General features: G+C 29.3%; 1 long non-coding RNA gene across 5 annotated transcripts in view; it reads right to left on the minus strand.

Moving 5' to 3' along the window:
• Positions 1-937: 937 nt before the first annotated feature.
• LOC106471039 overlaps positions 938-7,922 on the minus strand; it is a 7,595-nt gene continuing 610 nt past the window's right edge. For 3 of the 5 annotated variants that reach the window (XR_001291536.2, XR_001291535.2, XR_002613179.1), the window contains exons 2-3: positions 2,230-2,326; positions 938-1,592 (exon numbers count right to left, since the gene is read on the minus strand). This is a non-coding gene — a long non-coding RNA (uncharacterized LOC106471039). Of the gene's footprint in view, positions 1,593-2,229; positions 2,360-7,922 lie in introns of all 5 variants that reach the window. The other 2 variants (XR_001291534.2, XR_001291533.2) reach the window with 1 other exon arrangement.

The following is a 7,922-nucleotide window of genomic DNA, read 5'->3' on the forward strand; positions in this document are numbered from 1 at the left end:
ACTTTTACATGACATACTGAAAACCTGATTTTTGAACTCTTCTGATAGCTGTATGATTCAAAGGCTCACAGAAAAAAAATAAATATTACCACAATTTGTCTTTATAACATACGTTAAAGTATTTATGGGGAGGGGTAATCTTTTCCTGAAAATAAAATCATATGTTTTTCTAAAACAAATTTTGAACAAAGTTTGAAAACACAGCTTACTTCTCCTAGACTATGAGCCCATAAATGCTCAGAAGGTTGTCTGAATTAAACTAAAGTTAATGAAACAATAATGTGTAGAAAACGTTTTACAAAGAAATTTGCTTTGCTTGGCTATTAATATAAATTCTTGTATAATATAAGAAAAATTTAAACACAAAGTTCATTAGAAAAAAATACAGAAATGGATAGACTCGATTTTCATGTACTGGCCATATCCAACTACAGTTTGGAGTTTGATGGAGTATTCCTCCTTGTCCATAAGTACAGTGGCATTACCTCTCTCTGCTGGTAAAATTGTTATGGTGTTCTCTTTACATGTATGAGGGCAGAGTTTTTCTGTTAAAGTGGTATTAGAGTAGGGTTTACATTTCATGACATTATGGATTGCTGACTTAATTTGATTCTAAATTATTCTTTTCTTCCTCTGGCAAGCTATATCTGGAGAAGGTATTTTATTATGTGTTCGGGCAATGTTTATTTCTATACGTGGGACATCTCTTTAGATTCTGCTAATGGCATTTTATCATTAATGTACATTTAGATGTGTTTGTGATGTTAGGTAGCTTCTTATCTTGGTAATTGCTGTGTGAATTTAGTTTTGTTAAATTAATTTCCTTGGTATGAAGTTTTAATTACTGAGTCTATGTTGTCTTAAATTATCTCTTATGATATTAGACCATTAATGTTAGGCTATATTTTGTGCTTATTTATGTAGTTATAGTTGATCATATATTGGAACAATGCTTTATTAAATTTCTGAGTTACTCTTTACAAATTATATTATGTTATTTATTTTTATGAAGGAAGCAAGATAGTTATCTATTTTAGGTAACTTACAGTTAAGTCTTTCTAAATTCCTTACAAATTCCAAAGCATAACCAAGTCAATAAGTACTTACAGTAAAGTTGTGACCATCGAATGCTAACATAAGTCTTAATTATTAAGTAGTTACTAATTCATCTAATTAGTAATTAGATGCTAATTACATTTTGGCTAATATTCTCTTCAGAGAAGGACTGTGTGGTGGCTAGTATTAGTATGTAATGCACTTTAAACAAGTACTCTTATCCGTTTCAGTCAAATATAAGCACATGCGACTTCACTGTTTATTTACATTTATTCTTGCTTTTTCATATTACTTAGTTTTTACTGCTTAAACATTTTCTTTTTTTTACACATCCAACTGTTTACATGGAAAAAAGTAATCTAATAAACCTGAATTATATTTAATCAACTCTGTAAGCTATTCCAATATTATATCATGATTGTGAAGTTAATAAATTCTTCTTTCTACTTCTTGGGTGTTGGTTCTGCTTTCTTCTTTCGACCAGTCATCATATACAGAGTTATTAGAGCAATTCCAGCATAAGTAGCCTTGGCAACCTATTAACAAGTTTTAAAATATTTTTCAAACAGCCTTTATATTCACAAATTACTTCAATAATTATACTATATATATATATATATATATTGTAACAGCATCAGTAATTTTTAGCTATTGACCAGAGGGAAGGCAGCCAATCAGCAACACCCTACCACCCATGCTAAGAGATTGACTGCCACTCTTATAATGCATCTACAATTTAAAGTATAGGAAATATTTTGTGGTATTGCTTAGATTTGAACCTGGCTTCCCAGCTGCAAAATATAGAGCTCTTCTACAGGTCCAACTGATACCCCCTCATCATTAATACACACACCTTATATGATCTTATACAGAAATATTATCAATACATCCTGTGATGCCAGATTTACAGATGGTTAGACTGAGATTTTATATTACCATTGGTTATAATAAATGACCTAATGCTATTTTTTAAAACATTACTGCTTACTAGATGACCTTTTTGTCTCCATTTTCTGAATATTAAGTAGTATTTTGCAAAGATTTATTAATTTCTTTACAAATACTGTCACTTTAGTCTTAAAAACACATTTAATGATTCAAATAATATAAAAGGTAAATGTTTACATTTTAGAGGATTAACATATCAAATAGATTGAAGTGGAAATAACTTACATTTGCTCGCCCTTTCAATGTCTGTGAGTTAAAATACTTTGACAGACCTTTAAATTGGGATTCTTCTGCATGAGCACCTCCAGCCATGACTACTTGACTATATTTATAAAAATATATAGATTCTTGTATACTAAAAAGAAATGACAAAGATACTGTTTTATAAAAATCATACTAACATCATAAAGGAACGGAAATAACACTGTATACGGGTAATGCATCATCATGAATTAGTAATTTTTAGGCTCTCACTTTACTTTCTCATCTTTTTTTTAAAATTTATTGGAAGAATTTAACTTTGATATTTTCTTTCTTTTAATGTTCTTCAGCAGGGAGGAAGTTTCTTGTATTTCTGACTTTGAGAATTTTTTTGGAGGAAATACTTTGTAAGTGTGCAATATCAGTGATAATGTAGAGCTCATTAACAACAACAACAAAAAATAAAATAAATTCTAGACTTAATGATGTTAACCCTAAAGTTTTAAAAGAGGTTATGTACCACATTTTTGGGGTACTTGTTTTCATTTTTGGTAGGACATTAGCCAGGTGCCAGAAGATTGTAGGGTGATTAATGTTACTCCAATTTTTAAAGAGGAAGATAAGCACTGTCCAGAAAATTTTAGGCCAAATTAATCTTGCTTTAAGGACGGGAAAAGCATTAGATGTCTGCTAAAACGTTCTTTGTAGGATCATTTCATGAAATTCAAAATTTTGTTAGACAACCAATATGCCTTTAGAAGGGGAAGATCTTGTCTTACTAACCCATTCACCTTTTTCTTATGATGCTACTTCTTATCTGGATGAGTGTAAAGGAATGAATTTCATATACTTAGATTTCTTTTCAGAAAGCTTTTGATAAGGTACCATTTAAAAGACTGATGATAAAAATCATCTCACTTGGAGTGAGGGACAGGTTAGATTGATGAAGTAAAAGTTACTTTAATGGAAGGAAGCATAAAAGTTCTTATTAATGGAGGTCAGTTTAACTGGATTAATGTTAAAAGCAGTGTGCTTCAGGGATCAGTGCTGGGACCATTGCTGTTCATTTTCATTAATGAAAACAATAGGGGCATAAGTTCAAAGCTTTCTGATTATATAAAATGTTTAGGTCAAGTTGGATGTAATGTAGATGCTGTGATTTTACTTGCTTAAGTGAATAAACACATTACAGATGGCAATTGTGATAAGTAAAGGTTATCCATGTTGGTAATTATAAATTACACAAATACTATAGGTTATTAATTGCATGCACGAGGAAAAGGATTTTGGAGTAATGGTTGATACAACTGTTAAGCCTTCAATTCAGTGTCATTTTACACATAGTAAAACTAACAGACTTTTGGTTAATATGATGAATATTAACTAAAAGACTAAAGAGGCTATTGTTTCACATATCAGTCAATAGTTAAGCCTTATTTGTAGGAGTGTGTACAGTTTTATTCCTTTATCTTAAAAAGGACATTGTGCAGAAGAAGGTTCAGAGAAAGTATTTTATTTTTCTGGATATAGATTGGATGTCAGATGGTTATAGACAGTACTTGGTTAAGATCTTTTACTTTTTTTCTCTCCTGAAAAGAGAAGGATCTGGGATAGCCTAATTTAATTATTCAAAATTATTAAGGAATTAATAAGGTTTGTGCATCAAATGTTTTCATGTTGAGTCCTGGAAACAGGAGGATAAGAGGTTTGGAAAAGCCAAATGCATCTCGGACAAGGCAGTTTTTTTTTACAAGTAGGGTTAAAATGGTAAAGGCTATATCTTCACAGGAGTTTATGAAAATGTTTGATGAATATTTGAGGATTATTTTTTGTTACAGTAAGTTGGGAGTCAGGACATCATTCATGTTTCATAATTTATAATTTTTCTGATCAAGTGCAAAGCTTTAAAAGTAAGATACATTTATTTCATTTAGAATAAAATTGTAATAACTTAAGTTACATTATTACTTGAGTGAGCAGGTGATAAAATATAATAGGTTACTTTCTCTAAACATATTGCATCAAATACTGCATGATTTATAACACAAAAAATAAATATAAACAATATACTACATAACTAGAACAGTTCATACAAATTTGCAATAGCACTACTCAGATAAAGGAATGATAAATAAATTGATTTTATCAATATTAAGGTATAGAGTTTGCTGACTGTAAGGAAGAGGATGCTGCTTTACAAAAGAACTTAGATCCTTTGGTAATTGTGCAAATAACTGGCAGATGGGTTTTAATAATAATAATAGTAAAAAGTAATGATTATAGGTTACTATAATTTAGATAGGAATCACCTCAATAGTATTATTTAAGAAAATGATCTTGGTTGTTAGTGGTAGGGGAAAAATAAGATTTTGGGTTGTATTTACATAAATAGTGAATACAAGTCTAAAGAGGTTATTTCATTGTATAGGTCACTGGATAAGCCTAATTAGAGTATTATGTTCAGTCTTGGGATCCTTACATTAAGAAGAACATTGAAGTATTGAAAATAGTTCAAAGGAGGGTTACTAGAATGGTACCTGGAATGGAAAGGTTACTATACAAGTACAGGTTCAGATTTCAGAAAAACATTTTTTTTTAAAAAAAGAACAGTTGTAGGGGATCTAATTAAAGTGTTTAAGACTGTTAAGATAATTGAGAGTATTAATGCATTATCTTTTTTGTATTTTATGGTGAGAGTGGAAAGAAAAGGGGGCACAAATATAAATTTTGGCAAAGTGAAAGTCATCTTCAGCTCAGTTTTACTTTTCTAATGGGATAGTTGGCCTTTGTAAAAGGTTTCTTTCAGATGTGGTGGATACCATAAGTTTAAGGGAAGGTTTGAGGTTAGATTTGAGTTGTTTTTTTTTGATAAAATAAAAAAGGGTAAAAGTAGCTGTAATAGCATCTTCCTGTCCAAATTGACATTAAATAGCACTAAATACAACATGTCGTATATCATTCAATCACTTCAACTCTCCCTACAGTAATCAGAAGAATTTTTTTTCAAAACCTATTAGCTTTTTTGTAATATCAAAAATTATTTTACCTGTACCATTTTACATCTCTAAATTCCACACATTGTGTGTCTCTCTTGATTACTCCAATTCTTAACTACAGTAATCATAAATAATTATCTCCAAAGCTATTAGTTTTTTGTAGTAATAAACTCTCCAGACCAGCATATATTTGTTTGAAAGGAGCAGTTTCTATCACTAAATGACACATCATTCAAGTACTACAATTCTCCTCTAATACCACAACCAACCAAAACCCCACAGACTAGCACAAATGAGGCAATTAACTAACATAAGAGCTGAGTAATTAGTGGAGTTTGATAACCAATTAATCATCAGCCTCATTAATCAGCTATATTCAACTAACTAATTAATCTCACCAGATGGGAAAAAAAAAACTTAACAGCAAAGATTGGGCTTCAAATAATAACAGTGAACAGAGCACACACTGTGTAGCCTTTGTGTTTAACAAACATAACAGCAATATTCTAATTATTTGGATAGATGGAATAATAGAAATATTAATAATTGTAAAACCTAATTTCAATTCCTTGATTATATTCTTGAATCATGATGCTAAGTGATAAAGCTGAACAACTTTAAATTGATCAAAAATAATGAAAAATCATAACAGAAATATTTTAGATTACTGGATTGTTGGAATAACTGATAATGGGAATAATCTGACTCGACAATTTTGATTAGTTCATTATTTCCATGCCATTAATCACAATACTGTATAGATGGAGTAAACTAGAACATTACCTATCTGAAACACCAGTTTATTATTTTTATAACAATAACAAATTTAGTCATAATTTTGATTAATCAATTATTTTACATGAGAATGATGTAATCAATGCCCATTAGTGATTGAGTTAACCTCCCAGTTCTAACTTTGAATGACACATTTCATTGTCACCTGATTACTCTTCCCTACACTAATCAGAAAGAAGTACTTCCAAATCTATTATAGTTTTTCCTTAAAATACACACATATATATAAAACTCTCTGGGCCATCATATGTATTTGCTTGGAAGATGCTGTTAATTAACAGTTGCACATCAAACAAGGAAGAATTAAAACATATAATTTTAAAGATACAATTTGAATAATATAACCCAATAACAATTTGTTGATAATTACATTTTTAAATGTTTTTATAGCATTAGTTTCAAACAACCAATATAATAATAATATATATATGCATTAATTTAGTTGAAAATGTGAACTGTGATATTCAGGATGGAAAACCATTTGTAAAATACATTCTTATATCACTACAGAAGAACCTGATTGTTTTATCTGAGACATAGTCTATACATACTCTTTATTTTTATATATATTTAATACTTGTCTGTTAACATACTTAACATCATTTTGGAATAAAGTTTTTACACGTGATTGTTCCAGGTTCATTTATATGCACAAATTCAAGGTGGTACCAATCTTGGCATTTCCCTTGTCAAAGCACTATTTTGCATATTCTAAATTATTTTACATGTAACACCCATGAAGCACATGAATCATACAAATTTAAAGTACTCTGAAATTAAATTTGACTGAAAAATCACTGCTAAACAATTGTGTTGCTGAAACAAAATTTAGTTTCTTACTTGAATTTGAGTATTTATTCAAGATGTTTTGTTGAATGATTGAAACAATTCAGGGATAATATACACCTCAGATAATCTAATACATAAAACCATAATCAATATTTCAAGCAATCAAACGTAGACGCAGCTGTGAATACAATGCTTACATCTGAATAATTAAACCTGAAAAATACATTTAAGTCATATCCGTGATCAAATCAGACTAATTTTATTAAGTCATTTTATTTTAGTTTATTAATATTGTTTTTGAATATCAAAAGTCTAAACAATATTGTGGAACAATCCAAATGTTTAAAGGCCAGCTTCAGTTATTTAAGGAAAACCATTTACAAATGAATTCAGTAAGAATTAATTTCACGATTTACTGGTATTGTCCTATTTAATGCAAAAGCTCTTCATTATAGAAGGTCAAGTAATTGTTTAAAAGTTGTATTTCTCAAAGTGATAAACTAATTTTTGTAAATATGTAAGAATATGAATATGATTCCTTTTTTTTTTTTTTACCTGGAGAACAGTAAAAGCAGAAAAAAACAATTTTCATCAAAGAATGATTCCCTTTGATTTTAAAACTTTTGTCCAGGCAAAAAAGTATGCTTGTCTGCAGAGGTTTATCTTTATGTTTTTTTTTTACATTACAGAATAGTTCTGTTTGAATAGTATAGGGAAGAACTGCAACATTCAGGCAAATATATGCTGGTCTGGCAAGTTTTATCTGTTTGTGGTATTACAGAAAAATAAAAATAGATTTGGAAATAATTATTTTTAATTATGATAATTTGTACTATATATGACATGAATTACTTGTTAATTAAAATAGCGCTAAGTAAATGTAAAATGTAAGTAATTTAATTAATCCATTTCTCCCTTACACAGTAAACAAAGAAAGTTAATTCCAAATCTGTTTTAGTTTTTTCTGTAACATAAAAACAAGAACTAAAGATTATTTGCAAACCTATTATAGTTTTTCTGTAATGTTAAAAACTATCTAGGTAAGTATGTATTTGTCCAGATGGGATAGTTAAGTGGCATGTTTGTTTGTTATTGAGAAATTAAGAGTCGGAGTTCAAAATAAAAAAAAAGTGTATG

This window comes from Limulus polyphemus, unplaced genomic scaffold (assembly GCF_000517525.1).
Source record: "Limulus polyphemus unplaced genomic scaffold, Limulus_polyphemus-2.1.2 Scaffold4364, whole genome shotgun sequence".
Lineage (NCBI taxonomy): Eukaryota > Metazoa > Arthropoda > Merostomata > Xiphosura > Limulidae > Limulus > Limulus polyphemus.